At 39.3% G+C, this 21,523-nt stretch overlaps 1 long non-coding RNA gene across 1 annotated transcript; it reads left to right on the top strand.

The window, feature by feature from the left end:
* The first annotated feature begins 1,754 nt into the window (after nt 1–1,754).
* LOC136291663 (uncharacterized) lies at nt 1,755–20,708 on the top strand. The gene is made up of 4 exons (XR_010721646.1): nt 1,755–1,842; nt 14,829–14,957; nt 15,488–15,546; nt 19,601–20,708. It is a non-coding gene; the product is annotated as an uncharacterized lncRNA (long non-coding RNA).
* The last annotated feature ends 815 nt before the right edge of the window (nt 20,709–21,523 follow it).

The raw sequence follows: 21,523 nt of genomic DNA, 5'->3' as shown, positions 1-21,523 counted from the left end.
CAAATGTCATTATGATAGAATGCAGTTTTGGGAATAATGCAAATGTGAGTTTCAGTAGCTGGAAGCTATTTTGTTTTAATGAGGTATGAAGTAACACACCTCACATGCACTGCAACTTCCACTGCTGGCTTGGGAAAGGAATACAGAGACCATGAATATGATTAAATTTAGTACGGGTGTAATTCACCTAATGCTAAAGCTAAATTTAGGTAATCGCTCTATTTTATTCCTGCAGATGACCCCAAAATAGTTTCTTTCTGCCAAATTACACCTTATTAAGGTTCAGTATCTAGTTTTATTTTATTATGACTGATCTCTGTTGTTAATAGGGAGAGCTTGATGTTGTATTTCAGGAAGGAGAAAGCACAGTTCAATTTCATGTGATCCAAGGCAAAAACCTATCACCTTGCCGGGAAGCTGAAAAAGGAGGGAGCTGTGGCTGTAATTTTCAGAAACATCTCGCCTGTATCCTGGAGTTTTTCCTGCTATGCCCTACTATGGAAGACTAGCACACCCTACTTTTCCACACCTAGAGCAATCTTGGTTTTTTCCTGCTCTCTGCGGGAATTATGTCACCATATAAACAGAAACAACAGAGGAAGAGGAAGAAGACAGTAAGAGACAAGTTGAAGGAAAATAAAAAGGAAAAAATAATTACCAACAGCAAATGCCTGTAAGAAGGGTATTTTCTCTGTAGCGAAATGGGAGAGTTTTTCCAATTGTATGTCTTGGTTCGTAAGGACTACAAATGAGACACAGAATACGTGTTTTAAACATCCAGACAAATAGTGGATCTGTGCCCCTGCCCTCTATTGAAACCTGTCCCAACCCTCTGGAAAAGGATAACTAATTGAAGAATGATGAATGTATTACGTATTTTAAGTATATCCTATATATTTAAATTGTTTGTTAATAGAGACTGCAGAATAATTTACATGGTGAATACTTTTCAATTTTAGCACTCTCTTTATCAGAGATCCTGCTCTCCAGTCCTGTGTGAACACTGGGCTTAATTTCTGTGTAGCTAAGCTGGAGTGCAACTTTTTGGGGACAGCTCCTTTGATTCCTTGGTTTGGGGCCCTTCCTTTGACTTGAGTTCCTCTGAAGCTGTTTGACAGAAAAGGCAGTATAAACCGAATGCAGTTGTGACCATGCTGTGTTCCCATCAGTTCCAGCTGAAGAGCTGCTGCCTGTGAGTTGCATTTTGTACTCCTCCTCCTTTGGCAGGCGTCTGCCAAAAGTGCTTCTCCTGAATACTGCTCTCTCCTTGGGAATGGGATGTGCCCGCTCCTTTCTGGAAAGACTCCTTTTTGACAACAGGAAGGAATCTGCCAGAGCTAACAGTGTTCCCTCTGAGCACATCAGCCTGTCTTACTGAGCAGTGTTCTGCGTCAGGTCTGCCCTGGATGTTAAGTGGATTCTCTGACTTGTGCAATTGGTGTTTCTCTGACAGCTCAGGCAACTCCAGTAACACCTGTTTTCATCCCCAGGGTATTTTACATCTTCACCTAAAACGATGAGATTGTTAAACAAGTTTTCTTACTGAGACTAGGTCTTGTTTACCAACATTTTAAAGTATCTTTTCTCCATTTGGGCCAAGTATGATCAGAGTTAACAAGAGTAGAAGGGAATACAGGCGACCTTGCCCCTAATAAGTAATAGCTGTGTTAATTACAATACAGCCTTGCCCCTGATGAGTCACAGTTGTATCCAATAAAGATAAGTGTGATAAGAGGGAGTGGGTTAGGTGGTGAAGAGGATCATGAAGGAGGAGGAACCTTGAGGAAGAGGGAGTGAAAGGAGCATGAAGAAGAAGGATCCTGGGGAGAATCTCTCTGTGAGGTCAGTCTGGGGCTATAGTTAAGAGCCTGTTGCTGGAACCTGCAGTCACAGTCTAGTTGGGTAAAAGTCTGAAGTCAGAGGCTGCAAACTGATCCCTGCAGTCAGAGTTCAGCAGGGAATAACCAGCAGTCAGAGGCTGCAGGGGAAACCTCCAGCAGGAGCTTGCTGCAGCCCGAGTCAGTGAATGGTTGGAGTCAGGATGGCTGAGCTGTAAAGAGGAATAAGCCAGGGCCCTTTTCATGCTGTGATAAACAAGGTGTCTGTGTCTGGGCTCATTTCTATTCTCTAACAAGAGGGCTGCTGCAATGAACAAGTATTTCCTAATTTGCTTTTACACCTGGGCATCCAGGAGACAGGTTAGAGGGAGTTTTATGCGTATGAGGAAGATCTTCTGCATCAAAAGGGTTTTCAAGAACTGGAAAATGCTCCCCTGGGAGTGGAGCTACCATCTCTGGAAGTATTTAAAAGACATGTGGATGGGGACATGGTTAAGTGGTTTTCTTGGCAATGCTGGGTTCCTGGTTGGAACTGGTGGCCATTGAGGCTTTTGCCAGCAAAAATGATTCTGTGGCTCTCTAGAACCTCATTTATTTGAACTGCTTCCTTGAAAACACATCTTAAACTAAAGCATCCTAAAATGGAGCAGTGCTGTGCTTTGTAGTTAATTGAATGCTATTTTCTGATGTGAGTCTTTGAATCCCTGAATTTCATAAAAATATCTGCTAGCTGACATAACACATGGGACTTAAGGTTGGCAGTCTAAACTGCTCACTGAGACCAGAGCTTACCAGTTTGTTGTAGTGTAATTCAGAAAGATCAGACTCTTTGAAGAAATTTTATATTCATAAAGTCAGCTGCCAACTTGAACAGTCAAAGTATTTTATAAAAGAAAAGCTATGCTAAAATAGAGGTGATCTAAACATAGCTATTCTTTCCAATCTACTGTTCATGGCAGTACCCTGGCGTGAATATTGTTTGTTCAGAAACCCACTTACCCTTTAATAACATATTTTCACGTGCACGTGGTTGCCAGTCTTGCTATTTGCCACCCATAACTGATTTGGGCCTCTTCATATGCATTGGGTGTGTGGTCTTTTCAATTTCTGTTTAGCAAACCCTTGCATCATCTTTAGTCCAGGTTCAGGACCAAGGGGAAGACTCAAACAACTCGCAGATGTAGCTGTGATACCATGCTGGCTTTTGGGAACAGCAGATATCATTTTTTGCGCGTGTATTTCATGCAGTCTTCACAGAAATTATTGAATAGGGGTCCCGCTGTTAGGAAATAAATAATGTGAGAATTAAAGCTTGCTCCAGAAGCGGACTTCTCTGAGTGCAGTTGGTGATGGGATGAGGGGGGAAAAAGGTGCTATTTTTTATTAGCCATTTTAAAGTAGCTGTTCTGCTTCTACATCACCATCAACCCCCTTGCTTTTATAGAATAAAGTGAAACACAAAAATTTTGAAAAAATTCTTTAGTGTGGGTTTGGATCGTTGCTGAATTCAGACCACAAAAAAGTTTTACTTCACAATAGGCTGTAAAGCTTGTAGGGAGCCATCATTTGGAACTTTTATTAAGAACACATTTTTAATCCAGTGCAATTATCAACTTCAAGTGTGACTGTAAGAAGTATGAAGTTATTGATGCTGCAATAAAATATGAGGATTTCTTCCCAGAAGACATGTTTTGACACATGTTGCTATGTGTTCTGACACTAAGTGATGAGTTGAAAGCACTGTTGGGCATAAAAGCAGCAAGGCAGAGTGACGAGGAAGACTTTGCTATGGAATAATCTGTTACCAGAACATCTAACACTAAGGAGGCCTGATTTTCTCACTGAAAAAAAAAAAAAAAAGTAATGGAAAAAGTAACCAGAAGTTCAAGTATTATGAAACTTTCTTCTAAAACTGCGGATTGCTCTGCTCGTTTCTTTTAGCTCTTGAATTTTAAGGGATCTTTCTTAGGTTTGGATCCAAGGTGAATGTTAAAAATGAGAAGCAAACAGAAAGCAGGCTTTAAATCCTATTTTCTGTAGAACATTGTATCTCCCTTGCTGTGTCTGTAGCGTCAAGCTTTGCGTCAGTGAAATCTGGCACCATTTGGAAGCCAATCCTGCTTCCACTGGAGCTCACGAAAATTTTATTCCTTGGTGGAAATGAAACTTAATCTTTTCCTCGAGTATTTAATTTTCAGATTGAACTTGGGGCTTTTTCTTTTTTGCTCTTCATTAGCTATCATTTTCAGCTGGGCTCAGAAATTGCATGAGCTGAAGAAACCATATGTTTGGGATTATATTTTAGTAAAATTTTTCTGATTTGTCAAAACCTCTTTGAACTAGGTTTCTGGCATGTTCTTCTGTAAATATTTGAAATGAGATATTTGTGTGCCAAAGAACTGAGGGAATTCAGTTTACTGTGGAATATGTGAAATGTCTCCTGAATAATTTATCATAAAGCGCCCTAATTAGGGCTTTATTGAGCTTTAATTTGATGCTTTAAAATTAAACAGCAGGAATGGTGCAGTAAAATGCTTTTAATTCCATATGTAGTGGAGAGTACATCGGCTACCCTATGTACCCATACCTTGCAGGGGCAGCTCAAGTGCTGCCAGAAGTCTAATTCAATAAGTTTGTAAGACTGTGGGGTTTTTTTGAATTCTTCTATATAACTTCAGCTCAACTTGAAAATCTCTGTGGGGCATTGCCATGTAGAGTGCACACACAAACGGAGGCTTTCAGAGGGAGAGTATCCACATCCACAGAAAAGAAAGTTTCTGCAGTAAACTGGAACTATTTGAAGCATTGATGGAGAGGTATGTGCTTTAAATAAGAAAAAGCCACACAATTTTTATTTAGTCCATAACCTTAAAAGGCATCTTCACCCGTCTAAGAAATGTTGCTTTTCCAAGAAGCAGAACCATCCACCCAACAGGTGCAATTGGGTGGATATGCACAGAATGGATGTAGTCAGGAAAAGCGGGATGTAAATTACAGAGGCAGAGCTACGAGATCCCTGTGTCCATCTGGGATGCGGTGGGGGAAGTATCCCCATCACCTGAGATGTGTCCCAAAGGAATTGTACTAGATTTTAACTTGCTGAATGCTTCATAATCAGAGCAGTTATTGAAATATAAAGACTTAAAAGGCAAAAATGTATTGTCAGACATGACTCCTGCAAACTGAGATGTGCTTGGCTATGTCAGCACAGGCAGCAAGTCCTCAGCTTCACAGCAGAGCCACGAACTTTCATTAAAGTGCACTTAAGGTGTTGCCTTTCTTGCCCTCCTCCATGTATCCTCAAATGCTTGTTTCTTTTATTTACATCTGGGTAGACCCTGTTCCTCCTCAAAACTGCTGTTCCCAGACTGAGCTAGGAAATTTGGGGAAAAAATAGCCACTAAAATATTTTAAGTGAGAGTTTGAAAGCTGCTCAAAGGATTTGGGAACAGAGAACGTTAGCATGGGATGTACTCATAATTAATTCTGAGGATGTGTTTTTGAGGGCAGTACTTTGCTGCAGTCTCATATTTACAACGAATTAAGACAAAATAAAAAAATATTATTCCAAATCCATGCATAACAGGATATATAATAGTCATGTCCTTTCAATTTTTGAATCGGATAGTTGACATACTTTCAAAGGCCAGATCTGCCTTAATTGTTTGTCTGGCTTGTCTGCCCATAGATTATTTTGGTGGCCTCTTTCTTAATGTGTTTCTGTACAGGCTTCAAGATCTCTGGCCCAGCGATTCTCTTATGGGTTGTTTTGCTTAGACAGCTGGAGGCTAAATTCAGGTTTTAAGAGAGAGCACAAAATTGTGCAAACGTGTTTTTAAGATATCTAGGAATAAACACATTGCCTAGAAAAGCAAAGAGGCTTATTTTTCACATTTACTGTTGTCTTGGGTTTTATAACCAAAAAAAAAAGTTTATTCTATTCCATCTGTTGAAACCCTGTTGGGGTGAAATTTTTTATCTTCTTCTTTATCTGTTGGAACTCCAGAAGGAAGGGGGTAACTGCCTTCTCTGATAACAAGCCAGCTGTTAAAACTGGGTGGGGCATTGCTTCTTATCTCTGTTCAGTCTTCCACTACCCCCATGGGGATGTCTTCTGTTAATGGGCCATTAAAGCTCACCAATGACACGACACATTACATCATCCCACTGTGAGATGCTCTGCCCAGGGAGGAGGAGCCAAACCATTTCCAGCTAGATAAAAAGGAGACACAAGTGTCACCAGACATCCGGTGTTCCCATGGGACTCTTGAAGGAAGTCTGGACCCATCTCGGAACCCTTTTTTCTCTATGGGACCATCCCTGCTTCCAACAAGACCACATCTGCCACTGCAGGAGGGCTTACCTTGGGACTGTTTCCAACACCCTGACCAACAGGGTGTCAGGTTGTATTTCTGACTCTGTCAGGGTTTTCTAGGTTTTCCTGTTTGTTTGCTTATTCTTTTGCACCACGACATTTGTATTTTTAATATCCCTAGTAAAGAACTGCCATACCTATTCCCAAAATCTTTGCCTGACAGCCTTTTAATTGCAAATTTATAATATTTTGGAAAGGGGGAGGGGGGGGGCTTACATTCCAAGGGATACTCCAATCTTCCCTGGCAGATACCTGTCTGTCTAAACCAAGACAAGTGTTTTGCGAGAAACAGTATGTGTTTTTCTAGATAAATCAGTGAATAGAGAAATCAGTTACAATTTCTTTTTCCTCTAACAGAACAGGAAAAAGAGAAAAGGTTCAGAAAAATACAGCCAGCAGTAAGTGATATCTGATTTTTTAAAAAATTACATTTCTACCATGCTTACCATTTGGTTTTGTGAAAGCTAAGAACAAATACTTCAAATTCAGATAGCTCTGGCAATTGGAACAATCCTCTGAATTTTTAAGTGCACGTATGATCTTCACAAAACCTTTGAGATTTTCCCATTAGTGGAAAAAAGCCTCTGTTCAAAATTACAGCTTCTAAGAAAATGATCTGCTGCCAGGACTTCCCACAGGAAAATAACCAGTCCCGGAATTGAAACAGACCTTTTCTTTTCAAGGAGCCTAAAACCCTGAACAAATTGCGCTCATTCACTTTGGGAGGACCCACCCTTGTGACCTAAGCAGCCTCTGCCATCCCTATGCTGTCAGATGTTATGCAAGTGCTGTATGCTCTCTCATTTGAGCTCTTGAATGCCTTCAGCTGCGCTTAAGATTTATCTGAAGCTCAAAATAGAGGGCAAATTTGTCTCCTGCTGCTGGAAGTGCTGCACTTGCTTTTGAGACAATGTTAATTCTGAGCTGAGACTTCCCAGCTCAGAACATGTATGAAACTCCCTTTCAAACACTTGCCTTTAGTTGTGAGAGAAGTTGGAGACACTGAGACTTCTGAATCTTTGGGATGCAAAACCTTGGGGTGAGAGCAGGTGGGACGACATGAATGTTAAAAGAGAAAGAGCTAAACCTTGATAGAAGCAAGATACTCAGGCAGAGCTGGAAGGAGATTAGCTGTCAGACTGAACCAGGTGTGCTGGTTTCACTCCCCGTGTGTGCTGCCAATATATTAAACACTCAGGTTTCTGCGTTCCAGAATGAGAACATGAATTGCATTGAGCTACTGTCCTGCAGCTTTTCTTCGCACCAGTGTTAAACAGAATAGTCAGAAAGGGCAGGAAGGTGCTCAGTAGGAGATAGACTTTCCTCACGCTTGGAATTGCAAAAGGCCTCCCCAAACCAGGAGCTTTGGGGCAGGAAAACTTAAGCTCCGGTATCACGATGGGACAAAACTTGTCCCATAGGTGGGATCCTGAGTAAGCTGCTCAAAATTAGCTTGTACATCTCTTTCTCCTTCGGTAACTCATTTTGTGTGCAGTATAGGCATGCTTGTAGTAGCTGCCTCAGGGTATTCATTAGGAAATGCAGAGTTTGTTTGTTTGCTTGTTTTTAGTATTGAAAAATATTCTTTTTGTTTACAGTTTTCCAGCTCTTGTAATTGCAACTCTCAAAGCTGGCTGTATACCATTAGACCATGAGACTTTTTTTTCACCATCTTCATTCTAGAATCTGTCATTTTAAATTATCATTTGCATGGAAAGACAAGAAAGAAAACACAGCTTAAAATTTTTTTCCTAACAAATGATTCAAGGATGAAATATACTTCAACACTTAAGAGAAAATAAAACTGGATTTGAAGAACTTATTTTTTTCCAGAGTTTTGGGGGCACAGGAAATATTATAAATTGGAAGAAAGGCCTAATATTAAGAGATGAGATGTTTAGAAGATTGTGGGAATAATGTCCGTGTGTACAGTATGAAAGCCTTTGTAATATTTGAAATTTCTTAGTCTAATTCAGTAGAATCAAGCTGAATGCAGACTTCTGTGCCTGATTTTCCGTGAAACGTTTTACATTATTTATCTTTTTAGACAAAATTACTTATCATCCTAGGTGTTGCTCCCTTCTAATCTATGAAGTAAATCCAGATATCTTATCTTAATACTATCTGGCTATGCATGAAAACTATTTCTTATAATTTAAATATGATTCAATATCAGTACTTATTGTAAGTGCAGCTTCCAGTTTTCTTTTAAGAGCAGATTTTTGAATTTAATTTTTTTAAAAAATTATTCTTAGTTAGCCTGCTTTGGCATTAAAGCTGACAAGAAAAATGTAGCAAAGATCAGCCAAGGAGGAGAAGGGGATTTTGTGTTTCTATGCTCTCGGGACAGGTTAGGGAAAGTAGAGCAGATTCAGCCTACTTGGAAGAGAAAAGAAGTTTCTTAGGAAAGTTTGCTCCCTCCAACTCGGGTTGTGTAACCGTGAGGAGACTCAGCTGTATGCTGGCCTTGTCAAACAATCACCCAGCCTTCCACAGCCCAATGCTGATTAAAAACTGAAATATTTAACGATTTTATTTTAAAGAAATACATTGTGGTAGGCAGCTACTGTCATTTGTGAACCCCTTGCATAGTCATGAGATAATTCTCCACAGTGGGACAACACATACCTGAAATGCACGACTCCTCAGGGTTTCCATTGGGATATTGACCCCCACGTGTTTGTTTAAAAATTGCACACATTAGGGTAACTTGACAGAAATTGTGGCAAGCACTGCTAGTCAGCGATGCCAGCAAAAGGAGGACGAAGGTATGCAAAGCTGACACTTCCTTAGGTGTACTGCAAACACTCGAACAGTCATTTGCTGCTGAAGTCCAGCACTGTTAAAGAAAAACACTTTAAAAGATATCAGTATACAGTTAGGAGTAATAAACTGGTCCTCCCCCGCCCAATCTAAAATGAAAAAAATCCTGTTCTGATCTCTGTTTACCACCATGATGCTGCAGAACAGCACCACTGAACCATGAATTGTACCTGACAGTGTTTTCACTGCCACAGAGGTCACCAGACTTGCTGGGAACTGGAAATCTCCAAGGCCAGGTAGGAGAGAACAAATAAATTTGATGTCTCTAGCGCTGCCTCTCCTTCTGAACAAGTTAACTTCACAAACACCAGAATAAGAAGTTCTTTGCTTGTGCATGTGTGTTTTTTCTCTGCTGACATGCTTTGTCTCAAGTTTTTTTCTCCAGATAGGGCATAAGTTCCCCTTCCTGGAAACACTCAGAGTTTTAAAGGAGCAGAAGTGTGTTCTGAAGCTTTTCTCTCAGTGGAATATGCAGTGTGATAACATAAAGATCTCTCTCCTCTTCCCATCTGTTTAGTGTCACAAAACTTGTGGGAACATAACATCTCTGAGACCGTATCCCTCTGTCAAATTTTGTTAAAATTGAGGAATGTGTTCCAAAGCTCTTGGAGGAGATAAACAGTGTGAACTTATAATCCAGATTTCCTTAGTGTCAAGGGATAAAAAACCCCTTAAATCAATGTTCCATATCTCTGTGACAGAAAAGCAATTTTACACCATTAGAAAAATTCCCTGCTAGGTTTATAGCATCTGTGAATTATGTTAATGCTGGGTTTGTCTTCCTGGCCTTTTGTTTAGGTGGAAAAATGTGGTATTTGCTACCTGGGCTTCAGGAGCTGCTCAAGACACTCTGGGTATTGCACTCTGGTCACAACATCAGCATTTGGGGGGAAAAAAAGAAACATTGAACAGTAGTGTCACTTTCCTAGTCTCTGATGGCTAAACTGGAGATGCCGCCATAAACGTTTACTGAGGAAAAAATCTTGTTTGGTTTTTTTTTCCTTTTCTAGATAAAATATTACAGCTGAAAATGCAGTCGCAGAGGGAATGAAAACATGCAAAAATATGAAGTCACTCTATTCACTGGTTTTGTCTCTCTGTTTAGTAATGGTAGATTTTGCTTTTAAAGTTAACATTTTGAAATCTTTACTCTTAAGAAACTATCGCACCATGAGAATAGTTAGCTGCTGGGGAAAATTAATAAATGAAGGTAGCTTAAGAGATGTCATCAACATTGCATCAAACACAATTTCTAACTTCCACAGTTTTGGGTTGGCTTGGTGCTGCTGTGTCTCAGTTTCATTAATTTTGTGGTGATTGTATCTTTTCTCCATTAAATGACTGCGTTCTCTTTCTTATTATCTTTATATAATTCAGTATTTGAGGTTTTTTTTTCCCTTTTCTGTCTTTGCTCAAGCTACTAGGAAATTCTTCACAAACCTGAATTAGGCAGTTGCTAGAGTCACCCGTGAAACTGCACGGGATGAAGGTTTCCCTCTGACCACAAACTCCAGGTGATGATGTGTGGCTGCTTTCCCTGTGCTAATGGAATCCCTGACTCGGTTTTACCCTGCTGGAAGTGATCCATTGCTCTGCTGCAGGAGTGCAAATGCTTTGCCAGATACAATTTTCCTGCTCCTGCTAAGGAAACAACAATTGCTTTTTAACAATGCAAATGAAGATCATCAGCATAATGGTAGTTCTCTCAGCATTTGAAAAATTACGTGTGTTTGACTTTTTGCAATTGTAATGAAAGTATTATTAGACCTTAATAACACTAAATAACTGTTCTTTCTATACTTCCAGCCAAAAAACTTCCAATATTTTACAGATTTTTTTTTTCCTGGATTCTAAATCCCCTAAAGATAATAATTTAAAAGAAACATGTAAAATTGTATGTATTAGATGATTTCTGCCTCTTTCTTTGTGTGAAAGATGGCTAAATAAACTTGGCAATTGTTTTGGAACTTGAATAGTGCGAACTGCTGTGGCTCAGTGTCAGCCATCACATATATAAAGATTCAGTTTTGGAAAATACTTCATTGTAAGGGATTTTTTCCTTTAAGATAACCACTGAAGACATACAATGTATTTTAAATTGATTGCTGTATCTTCCCAAGATCTCTGGAGTGAGGACTGATGGCCAGGGCATTTTGGTTTATCATATTTCATATGCCCAAGGGGCAAAACCTCTTCAAGAGCTATGCTAACCTTAGTGTAATTAAAGAAAAAACACTTGAAGAATGTTAAAGAGCAGAACTCCAAAACCAGAGGGTGTTGAGGTGCATTTAATGGCATAGTGGTGCATCAGCCACCGATACAAATGTCCTAATATATTTATTTAAAAATATAACTGTGTTAGTCATTTCCTTGGGCATTATCTGTGGACTGTGCCTTCTCACCTTAGAAACATGCTCATGCTGCTTCTATTTGCACAAAAGTATTCTCAGCAGCAGACGGTGCTTTTCTGTAATAAACTCTGTTCTCCTTTGAGGCACTGCAATGTTTCTCTCAGCTCTGCTTTTCTGGAGGATGCAAGCATAAGTAAATGTTTGTCTTTTCCAGTGGTTAATGTTTAGTTTTTCCATGGGATACAGATCGTTGGGAACAGCCTGCTCCAGTGTGGATACAGGGGAAGCTTCCAGCAGCTTCTTGCAGAAGCCACCCCAATAGCCCCTTCTGCTACCATAACCTTGCCATGCAAGCCCAGACCAGATTTCCAGAACAGAATTCCCAGCTCCCAGGAGCTCTTTCTTGAAAAACTTTCAGTCGTTGCTCAAGAATAAAGAAAAAAGTGTCTAAGAGGTCACACATCCTGGGTTAGCTCTACTTCTTTGCTACTTGCCTGTTCTTCAGAATACGCTGCCACACTCTGAAATTTTTCAGTTCTCTGCTCTTGGGATTGAGGATTTGTCAGATTTTTAACCCATTAACAAATGGCCTTTTCCCCTGTACTAATAAATTGTGTTGGCTCCAGTGAGTTCACCTCATTAGAGTGTTTGCATATTCTCTAATAAGGATAATTTTCCTGTACAGATCCTTTCTCCTTATTTGTCATCTGCAGTCTGTGACTTTTCTGGTCACTAATCAGAGCTAGCAGAGGTTTGGTAAGGTGAGGGGTTTTTACTGCTGTTGGAGCTGCAGCAGCATTCAGTTGCTGCAGTCAGTGATTTATCTGAGCAGGTGGTGCCAATTTCTCTGTTGTTTCCACCTGCAAACAATTGGAAATCAATGGCGTGTCTCGACCCTTTTTGTGGATAACACTGATTGTCTTGTCTGTAAAGGCTGCTTTTGTTTGCCTCTGCCTTGGAACCGGGTGGGCCATTCTGTCTCAGATGTTTGGGGTTGGATTTTTTGAGGCATTTTAGATCCAATCACCCAGGGTTTGAGCATCCTTTTTTTTAATGCAATATCATATTTTTTTTCCCCCAACTTTTTCATTATACCTAGGAGAGTACCCAAAGAAACTAACCTAGACCACCTTTTCTTCTGCTCTAACAGAGAACTGATTTGCACCAAGACTGCACTACTGACTGACTGCTTCATCTCAAACCAGTCACAGAGTTCTCATGAATCTTTACTGGAAAACGTCTTTCTCATGTTTTTGTCAAGCTCAGTTGTCCCCGGGTTTCCTCAGTGCAGTCTGTATTCACGTAGGGGAGAACAGCAAAGAAAATGCTTGTCAGGACCTGGCTACCAACAGAAAGGGCACCTCTGTCTGCAGCCGTGCAGAGAAGCCATCCTGAAATCCCCTGCAGCTGAAGAAAGTTAAAGACAAAAGGGTCAAAAAGGGGGGGGTGTGTGTGTATGAGTGAAAGTAAGCGTGTGGCGGAGTGTGGGGAGGAAAAGGGGTCATGAATTAAAAAAAGATATTTACAATTTCAGTGTTCGTATTAGATCAGGAGAGCGAGCAGGGCTTTGTGTGATCGGGGTTTTCCTAAACAGCTCTCCAGGAGGGTGAAACCTGGTGGATATTGATGGATTGATGGGGACGTGCTGCCTCACAAAGTGCACGGAGGAAGGGCCACAGAGCGAGTTAAATTGCAAAGGCTGACAAATTGTTTCCAGCATGTTTGCTGCTGAGACAGGGCTTCTGCTGCCTGCTTTAAATGGCAAAACAAACAAGTGGACAGGTCCTCTGTTGTACAGGGTGAGCGTTTGGGGAGAGGGGTGGCTTTGGAATTGTACTGACGGCTGTGATTGCATCCTGGGAGGGAAGATGGAGTGTGCTTAGCCAGCTGTTTGACAGGAACATGAAGCCTTGTCTGGGTGAAAAATGTTGATGCCTTTATCGATAGGGCTCAGTAAACTGTAAAGTATATGCTGCCATCCATTTTCAATGCTATAAATGTACACATTACCTCAGTTAGTTTAAAGCGGTGCTACAATGATCTGTGTTTCATTTCCCCAAACTTGTTTCAGCTAGTTTTAGTTTTTCAATTACTCCCCTCAGATCTTTGTGGCAAATGAGAGAATTTTAAAGCTATGCATTATTTTAGTTTTTGAGGGTAGGTTAAATGTTGATTTTAGCGTTAGAAAACAGAACCAGAACTGCTGAAGGAATATTCCAAAAAGATACTCTTTCAAGATGATTTATCTGACATACAGTTTGTGTTGAAGAAATCATGGTCAATGAAACAACAAGATGCCAGCAAAATCCCAGGCAGTGAATTCAATTGGAATGTGATTATTGTCTTTGCAACGTGGCGCTGTGGAGATCAAAAGTAGCAGTGGGTTCAAGAGGGGATTAAGTAAATTAATTAGGGATGGGATTGCTAAACCATCTCCTGAATTCTGAGATGTAGACTTTGTTACCATTTTTGTCTGTGGATGGTTCTCCAACCAGAGAAACTGAACACAATCTCTTGGACTTTCCTGAAAATGTGGTTAAATTGTTTTGGATCTGAAAAAAAAAAAAAAAAAAAAAGAGAGAAAAAAAATAAGTAGGTAGCTGAAGCTGTCAGCAACTGCAAAACCATTTTACAGAAATGATTTTGTATCTGACACACCTGACCTTTATTTGTCGGAATAGGGATTTGGGCGCAAAAGATTTTCAGACACTGGTCAAAGGTTCAGTGTGATTTTATTTACACATGATCATGGGTTTCAAAGAAAAAGAGACAGTATTTTGGCAAAAAAAGACTTAACATTTCAATTGGGAAGATAATAAAGTAAGCAATATTTTAAATGAGGAATAGTTTATCTGTTTTGAAGCATTATGGATTACTGCAATAGTAAAAGCAAAGAATTAGAAAAATAGGTAGAATGAAAACTTCAATCACTGGGTTTTTTTGAGGCTTTCCATACCATGGAACAGCTTACATAGAGAAATTCTATTTCCTTTGATCAGGTTTATGATTAAAGAAAAAGACTTATCCCAACTTGTATAAGACAGAAATAATAGGATGGCTCTTAAAGCAAAATCTTTAATCAGCATTGTAATCATTATCATTATTATAATGCTATTTTATTAATTCCAGGGTTGGTTTTACTGGGCTTCTGCACTGAAAAAAAATTCCTTCAGCTGCTGGATTTGAATGAATAGCCCTCATGCTTTTTCTAGAACCATTCACCTCAAATCATCTCTGGGAGGTGTTCTAACCCACTTGGCAGGAGATCTCTCTGTCTGTCTCTCTCTATCTTTTTGCAGCTGTTCAATTTTGTATAAATATTTAAATATTCACTGGGAAAGGTATTAGCACTGAGGTGTTGCCCCTGCCAGCTGACTTCCCTAACCCCAACGCTATAAACTCGTTTTCAGTGCTCTCTATTTGTCCCAATGAATATTTCAGGGTTTCATGTAAAATTGAACAGCATGAAGAGGACTGGCTTTGGGAGATCTGTTGGAGCACGGTAAACATGTTCCTGCTATCCTGGGAAAGAGGGAGAATGAAGTTCATCGTGGGGACATTAAACACGAGGTGAATTTGAACAAGAGTCATCTCACACCCCACAGAAGAGTTACAACTCTTTTAAACTCAGCTGTAGGAGAGTTTCTTGCTGCTCTTTGTGTTTTAATTTTTTTTTTTTTTGCGAAGTCCCCTTGGGATTAATTTTTTTTCCTAAATAGCAAAATGAAATACTTATTGATTTGTTGGAAACTTGAAAACATTTTAGTGCTAATGCAAGGAAGAAGATTTCTTTTATTTGGAGACTGTAACTCTCACAATATGGACTGATGTGCTGTTGCCTTGTAACCTGCTATTGAAAACTGTCCCCAGCCAAGCACCAAGAGCAGGAGAAATGAGAATTTATATGTTCATCTATCCAGTGTATAAATTCAGAACTGCAGTAGGGTATTCCCATGCCAAAAAATATCTCATGTGTGTGTGAAATTAATAAAAGGAATCAAGTAAAAGAAAATGCAGTTGAAATTTCCATGTGTTATCACAAAAACATAGTATTAAGCATTCAAGAGGTTTTCAGTAACTTTTCATTTCTCCATTTCCAGTGTTCTGCCAAAGCAGTCCAGTGTTTTGTTCCTGTCCTGTGGTACATAGAAAAATAGAGGTAAGAGGATTAATGGTTGAAAAATTAAATTTAGCTTTGGCTAAATATCAAGAAATAACTCTTGGGAAAACTGAGTAGGAGTTGTTCTTTAAATTTTGAATTTAAAAACCTAATAACGTATTTTTGTCATCTGTAATTTGACACCAGCTATTTGCATGTATCCCTATAAACAGACAGATACGTATACAGATAGGAACAACTGTCTGGGTACTTCTTCCTCTTAATATATTATGTTTTGGAAAATCAGCACTTTTCAGTTTTCTAAGCTTTTTATCTGCTTTTACTTTCAAGTTAGTTAAGTGCATTCTTCTAAGAGTAAAGAAAAATTTACAGAAAGAAAAATATACCATTCCTAAGAACTAAGCATGCTGAGATTATACTTGAAAGCGTATTTTGGATGGGGACCATTTCAAGAAGATAATTTGCCTCGTGAGTGCCTGTTACCTCTGTTGGAATACACGCTGACTTTTTTTTTTTTTTCCTGAAGTGAACTAATAAATGTTTGTCCAACTAAATCAAGCTCACTACTTTTCCCTCTCCCCTGGAGAAATCTGAGGCAGAAAAGTGTATTCTTTCTCTGGAATGCCACTCCCAACCCTGGTTAGCTGGAGGTGAGAAAGTCTGTGCTGAGCCTGCTGAAGTTAACTGGGAAGCAGCTTCTTTTACTGAGAAATAATGTGTTTAAAATGGGCTTTCCCAGGTCTTTACGTTCATGAGTCGCTGCCTACAAAGCTCAGAGATGGATTGTTTCCGTTCCTTTGGTCTGCTTGTAGCCCTTTCTACCTGGGCAGATGGCTGTAAAAATCCACTGGTGTCACTTTGCACACTGATCATGGGCTGGATGGCACTTTTTAAGCAATTGTGTAAAACCACATTTGGTGTAATTTTGTCTCCTGAACGCAATGAAGTGTAGAGGAGCAATGACAAATTTCTAAGATGCACATCAATAAGACTAAATGGTGACTTCTTAAAAGCAATTAGGCCACAGTTTAAATACTGCACTGAGCTCCACGTCCAATAAATGCATTGAGTAATTCTTTTTTCATTAATCAAGGAATGGTGTAGTTGAAAGCATTCCAATTTGGAAATATTTGTAAATAATATGGATCTAAGTCAATTGGACTAATTTCCTTGGGGTGCTTTTGTGGTTTCTTGCTGTGTTCTTTAATTGAACACAGTCATAGAAGAGCAAATTCCGGACTTCTTTACCTCCCATGTAGCACATCTTTGTTCTGCCTTTTAAATTTTTTTTTTTTCTAAAAAGAGATAATGTCTAAGAATATTACAGGGTGAGAAGAGGTAATGGGGGCACTGGAAAGTATGGTGGTTTTTAAGTTGGAATGTCTGGGAATGTTGAAGGAGCAAAATTGTTGTTTTACCCTGATGATGGAATATTGTTAAGCTCTGTCCAGTCATCTGTATTTAGGTACATTAAATATCCAGGACTTGTCTAATTATAAACTGTAGTCAAGTTAACTCTTTATGCTGGAAGTGCTTTGATCTGGTCCACCCAACAGTTTCAGAGGAAGCACGAGGCATGGGAGCCCTGTTCAGCCTGGCTGAGGCAGCTCCTGCTTCAAAGTCTGGAAAACCACGAGGAGAAATGTTTTCTGTTCAACGGGACATTTGTCTGCCTGCTAACAGTCAATTTGGGCAAATCTGCTCTGTGCTCCTCAAAATGCTCTAAGCTCCTAGAAACAAAAAGCAAATGTGTTCCAGGGAGAGGAAGAAACTCTCTTTTTTAAAGCCTGTTTTCATCTCCTGTGAATGTTTCACCCACAGGCTTAGGTTTGGAAACTAGTGAGCACAGCTTTTCCTCAACGCAGTCTTAGATAGTTTCTTCTGAGACCTGACAGCTGCACCTACACCAGCTGGAATTACTATTTCACACCCCTTAGGACCTGTCCTCACTGAGCTCTCTTTTGCTGGTGCAAGCTCCTCTTCAACTCCTTCTCGGTGTAATTGGGAGCAGAGTTTGTTCCTGCTGCCTGCAGTGGTGACACCTACAAAATAAACATCTGCTATCCAAAATTATTAGGTTTACTGTACCCTTGGAGGTATTTTGCAATAACAAAGCCAATGATTTACTGTACTGAAGGTCCACGTTTGAATGGCTGAATGCTAGAGAATCTTGGAAAGGTGTAGAGTGTGTAGAGTAAACCACTTACGGGTGAGGAACAAGATGTGTGCTATCAAACTATCAGCTGTTTTCCATTTTCCTGCAAGATTTTGCCAATGAAACTGCTTTATGGCTGCTCAGTGATGCATTATGCCTGAAGATGCCTGTGTTTTTCCTGAATTTAACCACATCTACTGCACGCCCCTCCCTTTCCAGGATAGATTCTGCATGAGTTTATACCAGCATGAAACTCTTAAGGGAGATCCAACACTGAAGTAAACACCCTTCAACTTATCATTTACTAAAATGATGAAATGTCCCCATTGCATCCTTCCCATGTATATTCTGAAGAGGACAGCTCAGTTTAGTTGACAGTGGGCTCAGTAACATTTTTTTCCCTGCTATATTTTTATGCTATGCCAAAACATGTACATTTTAAGTAGATTCATTACCGAGAGTTCAACACTCAAGAGCAGTCTGAAAATAGAAAAATGTTGTGCATGAAAAAGAAAAATGAAGGGATAAATTAAAAATAGAAGTAGTGTACATTAAGATCTAAAATGAAATATTTGCTTTTCCTTTGCTTCATATGCAAGAAATGTAAAAACCCCTTCTTTTGAGGTTGCCAATCAGTGCATTGTACCTTTCTGTGTGAATATTTGTAGACAGAAAGCTGCTACAGTTCCTGATGGCTTGTATGTGGCTCGGAATCATACAGCACAGTCCATATTAGTCTTGAAAATCATAGTAATAAATAGAGACTTTCTAGGCAGCATAAAGAGAGAGGAAATTCTCTCAAAATCAAAAGGTATTTTTGTTTATGAGCCATTTTGCCTCCTCTCTCATTAACCAAGGCACTTCGTCTGGCTCTGCTTTTTCTTTTCTGGGATAGGGACAGTGTGATTATACCTTGTTTACTCACTGGTTCTTATTTTTGAATTGGCAAAATTCAGTTTGGCTTACATTATTGAGAGCTGTTGAACTGGCTCTGAAAATAGCAGATTCCTGTAAAGCTATTTCTCAATTGGTTTAAAAACAATATAGTTTTTCTGTTAAATATTTATGTGATATTGCTATTAATTTGAGGCTTAAGATATATTTTGGATGTATTTTTTTCATCTTTTTAAGTATTTAGATAATGCCACGACATGTCTCTATGCCCAAGAACTAAGATAATCTTCTGGTTTTTAATTCTATCACATTTCAAATACATTAGATTAAACTGTGTTTAGCCTCTGTTCTCTATGCATTATGTAATCCAGTATAGGTAATAGTCTAATTAATGGGTATCTAAGTATTCTTGTTAGGCTCAGTTACATATTAAACAAAAAAAAAAATCTGTCTCAAAAACTTTTGTAACTATTCAAACAAAGATATGTGATTAATGCCACCTCTTGTAGCCTCAGCGCTCAGCTTCGCAAAGGTTATTTATGGGATTAATTAAATCAGCAATGTGCTATTTGCCATGTGTCTGCCGTAAAAATAAACTGCTTAAAAGCTCCAAAGAGCACAGAATGCCTGTGGCAAAACCTCAGTCTGAACAGGCAGCCTGATCTCGTTTCCAAGTGATCTTTCCACCCTTCTAAAGAGGAATGTACAATTCTGTGGTACAGTAAGTTCTGTCCTGGCTCCTGTGGTTTGAAATTGGAGCAGCACACAGCTCGGGGTGTCGGATCAGTATGGATTTAATTGAGTTGTTCACAGGTTTCCACTGAGAGGAACATTTAGATTCTAATTAAAGTATATCCGCTAACTGGACTCTTCATTTTTCCTGGACAGTACTTCAGAGTTCTTCTCTGCCTGACAACATGCTGCAGTGCACTCTGCTGAAATGAAAAAGCACTTCTAATTTAGTGTGGTAACTTCCTTATGCAAAGTGCTGCCAAGTTCTGGGGAAGCTTTAATATTCATGTTTTTTTGCTTTGTACTTCACAGGTTTTAATCTGATAGCAATACATCAGTGGAAACAAGAGTTAAGGGTTGTTAGAGAACCAGGTGTGTCTCCTTTATGAACTTCATGGAAAATAAACCTGTGCATAAACTAGATTTTTGTCAAGACGTTCCGTAAACAAAGACATCTTTGGTGTACATAAAATTATTTTGAATTTCAATTTCCAACACCCTCTTTTTGATAATGCATTGAGATTTTTACACTTTTTATGAGTACCAATTTACAGTGACATTCTGGCTTGTAAGAGGGGACAGAAACCTGTCACAATCCTGTCATCCATCTGAGATAATGCTTTTACTCGAAAATGGCTTAAAATCTCATGCAGAGTGATGAATGTTATTATCAGAATGAATTTATTTCCTCACATCCATTAAGGACCTAAGGCTCTTGCAAGGTCTTAGCAGAACAGTTTGGGCTCAAGATACTGATTGTTCAAGCCTTTAGTTCTTCTTTCATCTGCACATAATGAGACTCACCATTATTCCTGGGGTTTTACGAGACTTTGGGGGACTTAAACAGTATTTGTTCTGTTAGCTTTCCCTGATGTGGCTGGGAAAAGTCTTTGTGTGCTGAGGAGGGCAATAAGTGCTCTCTGTGAAAAGAAGGAAGCAGAAGAGCAAGGGCTATAATGGATAAGTAGGGAGAGTGTGTGGGATTGGCAGTTCTTAATTCCCCTCCCGTGGAGACTGTGCTGCATGATACTGAAGGTAAAAATCAATTAAATGCCTGAGACTGATAAAATTCTCATTAGCACCATCTCAAAATCCTGAATCAACCAGGGTAGCAGGGCTTGAAGACAGGGAAAGGTGAAGAAAGGGGAAAGGGAAATTCCTTTGGAAAGGCAGTGGTTCTTGGAAGTGTATCCTCGTTATTTTTCTGTAACAATTGATTTCTATTCCTTCCCCTTCCTATTGATCCCTGTAAAATCATGGAGGGCTCACGAGATTTTAGGATGAGCACAAGTTTCTCTTGAACTTCTCTGTTCTTCAGTTTAGGTAATTGCCTTCCACATGAAAGGACTTTGATCAGGCAATTACTTTTGTTTTCTTACTTCAGCAATAGTACATACGGGTACAAAAGCTGATTGACAAAACCCATGGTTTTTATGCTGTCCCTTAGGTAACTTCCAAAAAAAAAAAAAAAAAAAAAAAAAAAAAAAAAAAAAAGAAAAAAGGCTTCTAAGGTCTCTGACACATGAAAAAAACCCATCAGTTTTGCCTCTGAATCTCCCAAGTTCTTGGTGTTCCTGCCAGAAACTGGATTTCTGCTTTTGCCTCTGTAGGAATATGCCCATTCCAGAAAAGGGATTCGTAGCTGTATTTCACAGGTGCGCTGCCACCCTGAGTAATCATCACAATTCCCAGCGTCCCCTGCTGGTGGGACTAAGGGGAGACAAAAAAGGGGTGTAATTAGTGGGCAAAACTATTGATTAACCGCACCTTCCCCCATTTATCTAAGGAGGAAAAACTAATCTAAATAAGAGCTGTTGGCGTCAGTGGCTTTTGTGTAGAAAACACAATCAGGCACGTGCAAAATAAAACCAAGCACCTGGCACAAGCTTCTGGAGAGCCTTAAGTCCAGAACAAAGCTCTAATCAGCTATTAATATTTCACATAACCGTTCTCCTAACTTCAGTGCTTCCAAAATGGGTAAGAAAAAATCTTCTTACCATCAAAGCCAATGAAATAATGTGTATTTAATATGCAAATAAGCCTCTGTCTCCTGTTACTCTGATGTTCTATTTCTTAAAAAACGTGCACGTGCAAGCAATATGGGTCACAGTATAAATGGAAGTGAAAATTGCTCTTCTTGTAATATTCATTGCTATGAAGACGGATTAATAAAATTACAATTTAAATAATAATTTAAGTAATCTCTCTTTTTAACTGGAAAAATGTGGGAATAAA

The sequence above is a fragment of the Chamaea fasciata genome, unplaced genomic scaffold, assembly GCF_029207755.1.
Source record: "Chamaea fasciata isolate MVZ Bird 193981 ecotype frontalis unplaced genomic scaffold, bChaFas1.0.hap1 SCAF_7, whole genome shotgun sequence".
In the NCBI taxonomy this organism is placed as follows: domain Eukaryota; kingdom Metazoa; phylum Chordata; class Aves; order Passeriformes; family Sylviidae; genus Chamaea; species Chamaea fasciata.
Note: the sequence above shows the minus strand (reverse complement) of the source record. Positions and strands in the feature narration are given on the sequence as shown.